Source organism: Phoca vitulina, unplaced genomic scaffold (assembly GCF_004348235.1).
Source record: "Phoca vitulina isolate PV1807 unplaced genomic scaffold, GSC_HSeal_1.0 scaffold5, whole genome shotgun sequence".
Taxonomy (NCBI): Eukaryota; Metazoa; Chordata; class Mammalia; order Carnivora; family Phocidae; genus Phoca; species Phoca vitulina.
This window is the reverse complement of record NW_022589708.1, coordinates 56,050,180-56,063,370: the sequence shown is the minus strand read 5'-3', so window position 1 is coordinate 56,063,370 and position 13,191 is coordinate 56,050,180. Positions and strand designations below refer to the sequence as shown.

The 13,191-nt window shown below is 46.5% G+C and overlaps 1 protein-coding gene across 5 annotated transcripts in view; it reads left to right on the top strand.

The window, feature by feature from the left end:
- Nucleotides 1-8,617: 8,617 nt before the first annotated feature.
- RUBCNL (rubicon like autophagy enhancer) overlaps nt 8,618-13,191 on the top strand; it is a 40,503-nt gene continuing 35,929 nt past the window's right edge. For 2 of the 5 annotated variants that reach the window (XM_032403011.1, XM_032403008.1), the window contains exon 1: nt 8,618-9,209. The gene's annotated coding sequence lies outside the window, so the exon portion shown is untranslated. Of the gene's footprint in view, nt 9,210-10,984; nt 11,299-11,650; nt 11,785-13,191 lie in introns of those variants that run through there. The other 3 variants (XM_032403010.1, XM_032403006.1, XM_032403009.1) reach the window with 2 other exon arrangements.

The following is a 13,191-nucleotide window of genomic DNA, read 5'->3' as shown; positions in this document are numbered from 1 at the left end:
TTTCCTGGAACTACCAACCTTTAATGTCAGTAAGCTCATTCTTAAGTCTGACTTCGAATTGCTTGCTTAAAAAGGTTTGAAGGGTGCCTGGGTGGCTCAGGCCGTTAAGCGTCTGCCTTTGGCTCAGGCTCAGATCATGACCCTGGGGTCCGGGGGATCCAGCCCTGAGTTGGGCTCCCTGCTCAGTGGGGAGTCTGCTTCTCCCTCTCCCTCTGCCCACCCCACCCCCAACCCCACTCATGCACACTCTCTCTCTTACATTTCTCTCTCAAATAAATAAATAAATAATCTAAAAGAAAGGGTTGAGAAAGAGGAGATCATTGCTCCTGTGGCTGGGAGGGTCACATGACCCAAAATAATGCCCACATCTTCATCAGGAGCTCACTGCACCGACAGCCAGTTTTCTTTCTGTGCTGCCATCTTTTTAGGGGGATTTTAAAAGCACCACTGAGACCTCTTTTTTGTTCTCTTTTACAAATCATTAGCTGGGAAAGGAACTGGTATTTTGCAATTGTAATGCATCTACGAAATGAATGTGAAATTTAAGGTTTTGTGTGTGAGTATTTAGATCCAGCTGAGTCATCATTCACAATACATTGTAAATCTCGAATAAATACAAATCGTAGCTAATATAAAAGATATGGCTAGATTGTAGGTATTATTGAATATATTATTTCAAATACCAATTTTATCTTTTATAGTTAGCGCTTCCTGTGTCCTGATTAAGTAATCTTTACTCACCTCTAAATCACAAAGGTATTCTCCTATGTGTGTTTTAAAGAAGGGTTTTTACTGTTCCACCTTTCACATTAAGGTCTGTGATACCTCTCAAGTTAATTTTTGTGTATCTTGTGAAGTAAAGATCAAGGTTCAGTTACATCCCACATGGTACCAAATTGCCCAAGCACCAGTTACATGAAAGGATCATCTTTCTCCCACTGAGCTGCAGTGGCCCCTTTGTTGCCAATCAAGTGGCCATGTATCTGAGTCTGTTCAAACTCTCTCCTTTGTTCTATCAATCTATCAGTCAATGAAAGCCTTGAGCATTAACTAGTGAATTATCCTGTCTTTCTGAAGTTGGAAGGAAGAGAAGACCTAAGTTTAATGCGGTTTAATATAGTAAATCATAAAGCCATACACTGGATGCTTCCTGAGTACCAGACATTATGCTCAGTACTTTACATTTATCATGTCATTTATACTATACAATGGTGTATGGATATGCTATATTGATGAAACAAAGGCTTGACAAGTCCTGTGTTTCTCTCTGCAATATCAGTTGAAACGGACCTAATTTATTTTTCTGCAACCTTCCTTCACATCTCTCAATCATCCAAACCAAGGCACGATGATCCTTTTTGAAGAATCGGATGTTCTTGGCTTGATGTCGACCTCAAGAAATGGAGAAGTCAATCCTGCTTAAGACGTTAGGAAAAAGGAATTCCAAAGCCTATTTGTAAAGAAGCACACAAAGAGCAGGACGAAGCAGGGAGTTCTGAGCTGAAAGTGCAGAGTGTCTGACTAATGGTCCAGAACAAGCGAAGGGCTCAGAAAGAATGACTAAGGACGTTGTCATGATGTCCTCTGCCCGGGCTATTAGGTCACCCCAGGAAAACACAGAGCTATTTGAAGATGGAAAAGAGCTTTGTGTGTGCCCCCCAGCTGCTCCCTTGCCTTCTTCCAGACTCTGGAAAAGATCAATGGTGGATGCTCACAAGTGATCCTGTTTAGGCCTTTGCTACTCAAAGCGTGAGGGTTACTCAGCAGCCCTGGCGTCATCACCTAAGTGCTTGTTGTAACATCTGGGGCTCAGCCTGAGAACCGCTCGGTTAAAATTGCATGTTTTCAAGACTCAAGGGAATTCCCATGCACATGCAATTTGAAGAACTTGATATTAATATCACCAAGGAAGGAAAATGCCAACATCACCAGGCTCCCAACCTGATCATGTCCCACAGTTCAGAATCCTGTAATAGCTCCCCAGCCCTCAGGCTAAGGCTCCAACACCTTAATGTGGCCTTAGACTCTCAGCTCCAGCCTCTTCCCCTCACTCTTCCCTCCTGCGTTCCACCCAAGCTCAATGATGGACATAAGAAAAGAGGTCCCATGGCCCAGAGGAGCCCAGCGAACGTGCATGTGGCTCGGTCAGTGCGTCAGCCCCGTACACAGCTGAATTCAAGAAGCAGAGCTCTCCCCAGGGGGGTTCTTGAGTCAGCAACTTTCAACTAATGGCATTTTTCAAGGGACCTTTGTGTTTACACTGGGCTTGACTCTCTGACAGAAGCTCCAACCCCAGAGAATGACAACAGGACTCTTGGGAGCCTTTCTTAGTTGGCCAACTGTTGTAATGCTTCATTGAAATGCTCTACTTGTCTCTCCTTCTTCAAATAGGCCTAGTGTTGCCTGTTGTACGTGATATGGATGTCAGCTGTGTTGACAAGAATGTCACACGCTCTCTCAGCAGCCAGCCTGGAGAGCTTCCTCACGCCGCAGAGGAGAAATGAAGCTTCCCCTTGTGAGGGAAGTCAACTGCTATCTGCTAAGACTGGCATTGATTTTTTTTTTTTAAGATTTTATTTATTTGACAGAGAGAGACACAGTGAGAGAGGGAACACAAGCAGGGGGAGTGCGAGGAGGAGAAGCAGGCCTCCCTCCAAGCAGGGAGCCCGATGCGGGGCTCGATCCCAGGACCCTGGGTGTCATGACCTGAGCCAAAGGCAGACGCCCAACGACTGAGCCACCCAGGCGCCCCTGGCATTGATTTTTAAATTGAATCCACATTTTCCTCTGTAAGCAGAAGAGAGAACGGGATATTATTGTCACAAATTTCTCTCTTACTTCAAGTCCATATAATTTAACTACCAATTTCTTGATAGCAGAGGCATTCGTTCACAACTAGCTAGAGAGAGATGGTTTTCCTTAAAGTTCCAGGCTATCAAAAATACACCAATCATGGCTCACAGACTCTATATTTTGCCAAAATTTATTTATTCAGCAGATATTTTTAAGAGTCTCTATTATGTTCAAAGCACTTTGATGATGAGACAGAAAAAACGGAGATATTTCCAATGGAATCCAGGAAACCACTTGGCAAGGATACTACCTTGCCACTCCAAAAACTGCATTTCATCAGTGCAACCAAAATTACTCAGTCTCTTGGGGTCTGTAACTTAAAACAACACAAATTTATTATCATGTAGTTCTGGAGGTCAGAAGTCTGAACTGGGTCTCACAGAGTTAAAATCAAGGTGTCAGCAGGGCTGTGTTTCTTCTGGAGTTTCCACGGAAGAATCTATTTCCTTGTCTGTTCCAGCTTCTAGAGATTGCCTTCATTCTTTGGCTCCTGGCCTGTTTTCATCTTCAAAGCCAGCAATGGGCTGGATCTTTGTCCCATTGCATCACTCTGACTCTCCTGCCTCCCTCATTTACTTATAAGTACCCTCGTGATTACATTGGAACATGTGAATGGTCCAGGATAATCTCATCTCAAAGTCAGTTGATCAGCAACCTTAATTCTATCTGCAACCTACATTCCCCTTTGCCATGTAACAGGACATAATTACAGGTTCTGGGGATTAGGATACGGATGTCTTTGGGGGACGATTACTCTCCCTTTTACAACTCCCTGGAGTTGATTTAATTTAATTTGACCAAACTCACTGGAGATTACTATGTAAGGAGGAATGATAATTTATTACTATTTACTATGAAAAATATAACTTTGGGGGAGTAGAGTAGGTGGGAATACCCATGGTGGCTGGTCAGCACCTTCCTTCCCTGGAGGCGAATTGATACAGAAAATCTACTTTTACATAGAAGCCAGCATGGAGAGCATGAACTTAGAGCATCAAGTCAAGCTGAATGGCCTAATGGCTGGTGAAATGAATCAAGGAGAGAGAGAGACGCTGTTGGTTGGATCCATCTCTGCTAACTTCTCTTCAGACTGGAGACCAGCCTCTGTTGGTATTCACTTTACTGGCACATTAAAAGATTGTAACTTAATGTGGCAAAATAATTTATTGAGGACTTTGCATTTTATTGTTTGTGATAATTTATTGAGAAATGCACTTGTTGCACTCTTCATGCTTTGCAGAAAAATCCGAATGAATGAGACCACTGTTCTCCCATCTCCCTGAAGAGGGTCAGAAGGCCTTTAAGTACCCCAGGGCGGAGTTAAGAGATTTTGTATTTAACTTAATTGTGATCGTGCGGTATGGCAAGCAGAAAAGCAGGAGTTGTCTGAGTGGGAAGTGGCTTCTTCAAAGAGAAGAATATATTTTTTTTAATGGGAAGGGCAAAGAAGGTCTGTGAGAGAGGGACAGACTCTCTGAAGGGGCAGCATTTGAATGTTGACTGACTGAATCCCTAAGAGCCTGGTGAAGGATCTTTATTCCCACACTTGGCATAGAGTGATGGAAATGTTCAAATTAATAGTTTTCAAAAATGAGAATCTCTGCAGTGACCTTGATGGAAGAGACCAGAAATCTTTCCTCAGATGTTACATAGGTACCTGAGCTCTTGAGAAACTCTAAGGAAAGGGTGAGGCTCTTCAGCACGTGGCAGATTTTTCTTGCTACTTTTTCAAGTAGGGATACTGAGTCAACTTAATATGATTTAGAAAAAAATTTAGAAAAATAAAGTAACTTTTTTTGGTACCTAAGTTGTAGAGAAAGATTCCTACCAGCCACACAGGAGTTAATCTAGGTGTTTTGGCCTTTCCTTATCAAACAGTCCATGTGGAAATGATGTAAGGAATTGTCTAAATTGGGCTAGAAGGCTACCAGAAAGGCTAAGAAATGTCAGGCAAGAAACACAGAAGTACCGGGTCAGCTCTGGGAAGCCAACATGAAAAATAGATGATGTGGTCAATGGCTTGAGGTATAAAGGTAGGAAAATGTGAAGAATGTTCCCAGAGCAATTGGTGGGCTATTGAGGGTCTTAGGGTAATTGAGGCACGAGTGAGAGATGAGACTGGAAATTGGGTTGGGATCACAGTAAAGAACATTTTAAATGTCGACTAAGAAACTGAATGTTGGACACTTCAAGTTTTCCCATACATGAGATAATCTTAGCCTAATATCTTTCTCTTCTATGGGATGGCATTCAAATCATACCCCCTAAGCCACACGAGCAGTTAACAAATACATGGAGCACCAGAAACATGGAAGTATGGGACCAGGCCCTCAGGAAGGAGGTTGTGGGGGAGGAAATTCAGAATTAAGTAAGGTCCTCCTGGGTCCACAATCTAGAGTGCAAGACAGAATACAAACAACTTAATATTTTTAGCTCTAACGGCAGTTTGCTGTGTACCATTGCACTCATGCGAGAACCCAAATTTTTATGTATACTACATTTTTTGTGCAAATAGACCACAGGACAGGTGCACCTTCTGACTAAACTCACTGGAGATTAATATGTTAGGAGGAATGATCATTTATTACTATTTACTATGAAAAATATAACTTTGGGGGAGTAGAGTAGGTGGGAATACCCATGGTGGCTGGTCAGCACCTTCCTTCCCTGGAGGCGAATTGATACAGAAAATCTACTTTTACATAGAAGCCAGCATGGAGAGCATGAACTTAGAGCATCAAGTCAAGCTGAATGGCCTAATGGCTGGTGAAATGAATCAAGGAGAGAGAGAGACGCTGTTGGTTGGATCCATCTCTGCTAACTTCTCTTCAGACTGGAGACCAGCCTCTGTTGGTATTCACTTTACTGGCACATTAAAAGATTGTAACTTAATGTGGCAAAATAATTTATTGAGGACTTTGCATTTTATTGTTTGTGATAATTTATTGAGAAATGCACTTGTTGCACTCTTCATGCTTTGCAGAAAAATCCGAATGAATGAGACCACTGTTCTCCCATCTCCCTGAAGAGGGTCAGAAGGCCTTTAAGTACCCCAGGGCGGAGTTAAGAGATTTTGTATTTAACTTAATTGTGATCGTGCGGTATGGCAAGCAGAAAAGCAGGAGTTGTCTGAGTGGGAAGTGGCTTCTTCAAAGAGAAGAATATATTTTTTTTAATGGGAAGGGCAAAGAAGGTCTGTGAGAGAGGGACAGACTCTCTGAAGGGGCAGCATTTGAATGTTGACTGACTGAATCCCTAAGAGCCTGGTGAAGGATCTTTATTCCCACACTTGGCATAGAGTGATGGAAATGTTCAAATTAATAGTTTTCAAAAATGAGAATCTCTGCAGTGACCTTGATGGAAGAGACCAGAAATCTTTCCTCAGATGTTACATAGGTACCTGAGCTCTTGAGAAACTCTAAGGAAAGGGTGAGGCTCTTCAGCACGTGGCAGATTTTTCTTGCTACTTTTTCAAGTAGGGATACTGAGTCAACTTAATATGATTTAGAAAAAAATTTAGAAAAATAAAGTAACTTTTTTTGGTACCTAAGTTGTAGAGAAAGATTCCTACCAGCCACACAGGAGTTAATCTAGGTGTTTTGGCCTTTCCTTATCAAACAGTCCATGTGGAAATGATGTAAGGAATTGTCTAAATTGGGCTAGAAGGCTACCAGAAAGGCTAAGAAATGTCAGGCAAGAAACACAGAAGTACCGGGTCAGCTCTGGGAAGCCAACATGAAAAATAGATGATGTGGTCAATGGCTTGAGGTATAAAGGTAGGAAAATGTGAAGAATGTTCCCAGAGCAATTGGTGGGCTATTGAGGGTCTTAGGGTAATTGAGGCACGAGTGAGAGATGAGACTGGAAATTGGGTTGGGATCACAGTAAAGAACATTTTAAATGTCGACTAAGAAACTGAATGTTGGACACTTCAAGTTTTCCCATACATGAGATAATCTTAGCCTAATATCTTTCTCTTCTATGGGATGGCATTCAAATCATACCCCCTAAGCCACACGAGCAGTTAACAAATACATGGAGCACCAGAAACATGGAAGTATGGGACCAGGCCCTCAGGAAGGAGGTTGTGGGGGAGGAAATTCAGAATTAAGTAAGGTCCTCCTGGGTCCACAATCTAGAGTGCAAGACAGAATACAAACAACTTAATATTTTTAGCTCTAACGGCAGTTTGCTGTGTACCATTGCACTCATGCGAGAACCCAAATTTTTATGTATACTACATTTTTTGTGCAAATAGACCACAGGACAGGTGCACCTTCTGACTAAACTCACTGGAGATTAATATGTTAGGAGGAATGATCATTTATTACTATTTACTATGAAAAATATAACTTTGGGGGAGTAGAGTAGGTGGGAATACCCAGGGTGGCTGGTCAGCACCTTCCTTCCCTGGAGGCGAATTGATACAGAAAATCTACTTTTACATAGAAGCCAGCATGGAGAGCATGAACTTAGAGCATCAAGTCAAGCTGAATGGCCTAATGGCTGGTGAAATGAATCAAGGAGAGAGAGGTTCTACTCGCCCAGCTAAGGGCATCTTCAAAGAGGAAAAGTGGGAACTGTGTACTGAGGAGAGGAGGTGGGAGACTAGGGACAAGGTTTACTGATTATCTGTCAGACTGAGGGCACATGCCCTTCATCTTGTCATTTCCACTGGAACAGGCTTACCCTGGGGGTCAGGGTGTGCCTGAGGCAGCGAGGTTGTGTGTCCGGTACTCCTGGTTGACTGGAAGCAAACAACATTGTCACCAGAGTCCACAGCCCTTTTGCTTGTTACAAAAGGAACAATGGGCCTGAAAGGGAATTGCTTGCCCCCACAAGAGGAAACCAAGACTTCATTACACTGCGCCCCCCCCACCCCCCCCCCCCCCCCCGGAATGTGTCCTTCAACCAGTCAATCTGGAAGGAACTGATCAGTGCTAGTGAGGTTAGTCTGCATGAGAAGTAAGTCCCCGCCTTCCTCCCAGAGGAAAGTGATCTTGCTGGAAATAATCTTTCCTTTGTTTTTGACTTCCTTGTCCCACCCCTGTTCTGCCTTTAAAAACCTCAGAGCTCCCTTCTGTTAGCGGGAGGGGCTGCTGCCTGATCGATGAATCATTGAATCAAGTCAATTTGATCTTTAAATGTACTCAGTTAAATTTTATTTGTTTGTTTTTTTCATCTGTTTTAGCTTCCTTTCTCTCTGAAAGGTAAAGAGCCTCTTGCAGGACATGGCATTTCTGAATATGCCCCCAAGCTACCTTTCACCAGCAGAAGCAAGTAGTAAAATGGCAGGATTACTCTTCCTTCTGAAGGACGAGTGCAACAACCCCCAAGCTAGGCCCTGGCGCCCCTAAAGGAAAGCAAAATGAGGCAAGACAAAGTTCAAGAGAAGAGTTTCCAGGGGCAGAAGCCATCTCTAAGCATATTGCTCTCACTTGGGCTTTTACTCCAAAGAAGTATTACATCATGATAACAGATCTTAAATACATATATGTAATATAGATACTTATTTATAATATGTATTTATAATATAGCACATATTATATTTAACTTATATAATATATTACATATGTAACATTATAATACATATATTTTCAATATATATTTACATGCATGTATATACATATGCACATACATATATACTTCATTATGGTAAAATATACATAGCATAAAATTTATTATTTCAACTATTTGTAGGTATACAATTCAGTGCCATTAAGTACATTTACAATAATGTGCAACCATCACAACTATCCATCTCCAGAACTTTCTTCTCATCCCAAACAGACACTCTACCCATAAAACACAAATTCCCCATTTCTCCTCCTCTAGGCCCTAGTAACCTCTATTCTATTTTCGGTCTCAATGAATTTGCCTATTTAGGTTCCTCATGTAAGTGAGGAACATACAAATTTGTCGTCTTGTGGATAACGGATGTTTCCAGCAGACAGAAAGGAGGAAAAGAACGAGGAACAAGCCAAAGGCAGCTTCCCTGGGTTCTTTCACTCCCTGTCGCATGTGTTGACTTCTCTGCCATTGCAGGATCAGGATCATCCCTCCTTCCCTGAATGTCCGTCATGATGTCAACGGGCTCCTTTTCGTAGCTGATTATGCCTTTCATCTCATTTCCTTCCTGTTTTGCACAGAGACTGAGTTCTCCTTTGCTGACTTCATTTGCTGAGCTCAAAAACAGGGTCGGATCCCTGCTCATGGCACAAATCACTTCTTGTGAAGTCTGGCTGGGTTGGGGCAGGCAGCTGCCAGGCCCCTAGTGTCCTGTGAGGCTGTCTTGGCCACAGTGGAACCTGTGTGTGACCAGTGGGTGCTGCGCACGAGCCTGACCAGCTGAAGTGGTGAGTTCCTGCTGCTCGCTGCCCTTGGGCCCTGGGGCATGGAGGGGACTGTGACCTGGAAGATGACCTTCCCTGTGAAAAAGAAAAGCAGCCTCTGCTTTTCCCCAAGTGGTTTTTGGCTGGTGATTATTAGTGACTTTCTCAGAATTGAACAATTGGTTAGGCAGTCTTAGAAAACCCATCCTCAGCATTTAGTACTTGGGAAATTCTACTTCCAGAATTCTAATCCCAGAGGGGACAGTAGGTTTCCAGTGAATATTTCTTATTTGAAAAAAATCTGTCCTTGAACTTTCTTTCTGAGTTGTAGAGATACTCTTCCAGAATGTGGGCCTCCTTTATCTGTGATTGGTGAATGTGTATGTTCAAGTTTATAGGATGTCCACATAACAGGGCATAGGCCAGCCTATTTACCTATTGGTAAAGATGATTTCAAAGTGACTTCAAAGGGAACCGACCAAATCTTACCATCTTGGTCTAAAACCTCCTAGTGCCTTTACAAGAACGCTTTTCTTATCTTGGACTTGTCCAGGCTACCACCTAGTACAGTTTGTTTTTGTATTTTGAGGGTTTTTTTGACTAGCAGACTGACTGATTTACTTTGCGTGATATTCTTTCTCTCTACTTCCTCTTGATTCTTCTCTTTTAAATATTCCTGGGAAAGGCTCTTGCTTTGCCCCTCAAGTTCATTATTTTTCTGTGTCTTGCTAGTAGCATGGTGGAAAATGGACATAAGGTTTGGTGTTAGAGACACTGGTCTTTAAAGCCTGACTGTACTTTACTGGCTCTGTGACCTTGGGCAAGTAACTTAACCTCTTTTTTTTTTTTTAAAGATTTTATTTATTTATTTGAGAGAGAGAATGAGAGACAGAGAGCATGAGAGGGGGGAGGGTCAGAGGGAGAAGCAGACTCCCTGCTGAGCAGGGAGCCCGATGCGGGACTCGATCCCGGGACTCCAGGATCATGACCTGAGCCGAAGGCAGTCGCTTAACCAACTGAGCCACCCAGGCGCCCGTAACTTAACCTCTTTAAGACACAGATTTCTCCTTTGTGAAATGGAAGCAGATGATTTGTTATTCTCAGGAATGTTGATGGATAGCTCAAAATAATGTGGAAAAGTACCTGGTACATAGGAGAGCAGCACACATTTACAACCTTCCCCTCCCTCCCTCCCTTCCTTCCTTTCTGTTTAAGGTAAGCCCTTCCCAGTCTGCCTTCAGCCTATCTGAATTCCTGAGACAGAACCCCAAAAGTCCAGAGTCCTTTCAGGTCTAAGCGGCTCTAGGCTCCACACAGACTGTGTTCAACAAAAGTGGGGTGATTGACAGCTAGTATAACAACCGGCTTTGATCCTGGATCCCACTGTCTTCTGAGGGAGCAGCGACTTCCTGGAGCCGCCCCTTAGCCACTCCACTCTAGGCTGTGCCAGGGAGAGGGTGGTCGGAGGGGGTGTTCCAGAGAGACATCCAGCACATAAAGGCCAACATACCTGTGACCTGGTTCCACAACCTGGAAGTGACACAAGACAAAGCCAAGGAACCACGGGGGGGTGCGATGCGGTTGGTTTTACCCTGCACAAGGGATTCTTTTAAGTAATCCCAGACAGGCTCACCTGCCTGTTGTTACGGGGACAGCTAACTCTGAGATTCTTTCCCCACTCCGCTGCTGGAGTGCGTGGAAGCTCCCTAGGGGCGAAGGGACATCGTGCACTCTGCCCTAGTAAACGAAGTCAGGGCTTTAGGTTTCTAGTTATGAAGACGTTCTGTTTTGGTTGGCAGCTTCTCCCCAGCACCCACCTAGATCTGGATGCCACCTGCAGCATAGCTGTGACTGAACTGCAAACCCTCGCTTCTAGAGTACCAGGTGACGATTACGTGGGACGGAATCCAGGGAAGTCCTCGGAGCCGGGCTCCGCGTGGAGCAGCCAGCTGAGGTCACGCTCCGGATAAGTTTTAGGTCCCCGCTGGGCGTGCAGATTTCTACGCAGACTAATCCCAATTACTCAGGAGGACCGTTCCCCATTTCAGGCAGTTGCATGGATGCAAATACCGCCGCTTGGGGCGTCTGGGGCCGGGAATTCGTTGTCCTCCAGGTCTGCGTTTTTCTCCGGGTTTCAACCCCTGACAGCGCGCTTGCGTCTGGGCCCCCAGCGAGGGCAGGGGGTGATTTCGGGAAGGAACCCGGGGAGAGCTGAGCACGGCTGCTCCCGGCTGTCCCAGCCCACGTCACCCAGGGCTCGGAGGTGGGGGCCTGGGGCACGGCCGCCTAGGGTGGAGGAGCGCGGGCGCCCAAGCTCGTGCCGGCTCACGTCCTCCGCATCTCCCAGCAGGCAGCCGGCTCGGGGGCTGCGCTTCGCTTCCCCGGGGGCCTTCTCGGATTGCGGCGCTGGCCCGGGATTCCGACGGGGCGGGGGGGGGGGGGGAGGTGGTGGTGGCGTGGCAGCGTCAGGGCGCCGCTTCCCCCTCCGCGCTCCCCCTTTCCGCCGCGGTGGCGCGCGCTGACCTGGCACCGCCGCCGTGAGCCGCGCGGATCCACGCGAGCCGGGAGCCGACGCGGTGCGCTCACCTGGCGAGGCGAGGTGAGGCGGCCCGGGCTGGGGGCGCGACGGGAGCCCGAGGTGGGGGCACGCCGGCAGGGGGAGGCTGTCGGAGCGGTGGGGGTGCGAGGGGTGCCCGAGGTAGGGGCTCGCCGGCGGGGCGAGGCTGCTGGAGAGGTGAGGCGGTGCGAGGGGCGCCGGGGAGGCTTGCGCGAGCCCGGGGCCGTGCCGGGGCTGGGCAGTGCCGAGGCCCCTGGGTGAACGTAGGAAGGGGCTCCTCTGCGGGGGTGGAGGATTTTTATGGGACTTGCAAAAGGGAGGGCCCCTGTGCTCCGCTTGGATGCGGAAGGCTCAGGAGCGGGACCTCCGGGCACTTTATCGCTTGGCGACTCTCAGGGAGCACAAAGCCTGCGCCCTGCGTGGACCCAGGCGCTGTGTTCCGGACGCGATGGCTTTTCTCGGTTCCCCAAAAGCGCGCCCACAGATGGCGAAGGCCCGCGGAGCATCTCCTCCCCAACACACCCGAACCTTGGATATCTGCTGGCAAAAGCCAAACTTTTTGCTACTTCACCGAGCTAGGTTAGAGCGTGAGAGCGCGGCATATCGGGTGGTCGAGCGCCCGTTGTGAAGTCCACCTGCTGAGATTGCAGCGGGGAAAGCGGAATTGCTGCATTTCACCCCCACCCCCTCCAGCCTGCCTGTCGCCGCGCGGTGAGGTTTGCCACCCCCCCTCCTGCGACTACTGATGCTGTCAGCTTGGAGAATGTGGAAAACCTTCGGAAGAGGGGTTATTCAGCCCTAAATGGGAATTAAGACTAACAAGAAGGGGTATATTCCATAACTGTGCTTACGGTATGATTACAGTGGAACTTGGAAGGATCTTTGAATTGAAGATGTGGTGGGAAAGCTCGAAGGGCTGAGGGTCGGCAAATTTGGGTTTCGTAGACTCTGTCCTAAGGCCGAATAGCAGTGAGGTTTTGGCAAGTCAAGAAACCTCGTTGAACCTCAGTATGCCTGTGTGAGAAGTGGGGGGATAATCCCTGGCCCACCTCCCACTGGATGGTTTGGAAGGAGGGAGGGTAGTGTTTTGAAAAGTATGAAGTGTGGTTTCTATAAATTAAGATTATCACCACACTGCTGCTCACACCTCCCTCCTGGCCACCAGCAGAACCTCCTTTGGAGCAGAGTTAAGGCAGCACCATCCAGGTAGTGTGGGCATTTTCCTGCTTCCCTGTCCAAAATGTCACGATGTGTCTGTTTCTCGATGTGTTGCTGCAATTCCTCTTCCCAGCGCTACTACCTGACACGGCGCATCAGTGTGCCATCAGGGGGTCAGGGGACAGGAACTTTGCCTTCCCCATCTTCTTTAGGGCCTGAGGGAGATGCTAAGAAAGTTGAGGAAAATTGGTAGTGGCCAGTGGCGGGGGGGGGGGGGGGGGGGGGGGGGGG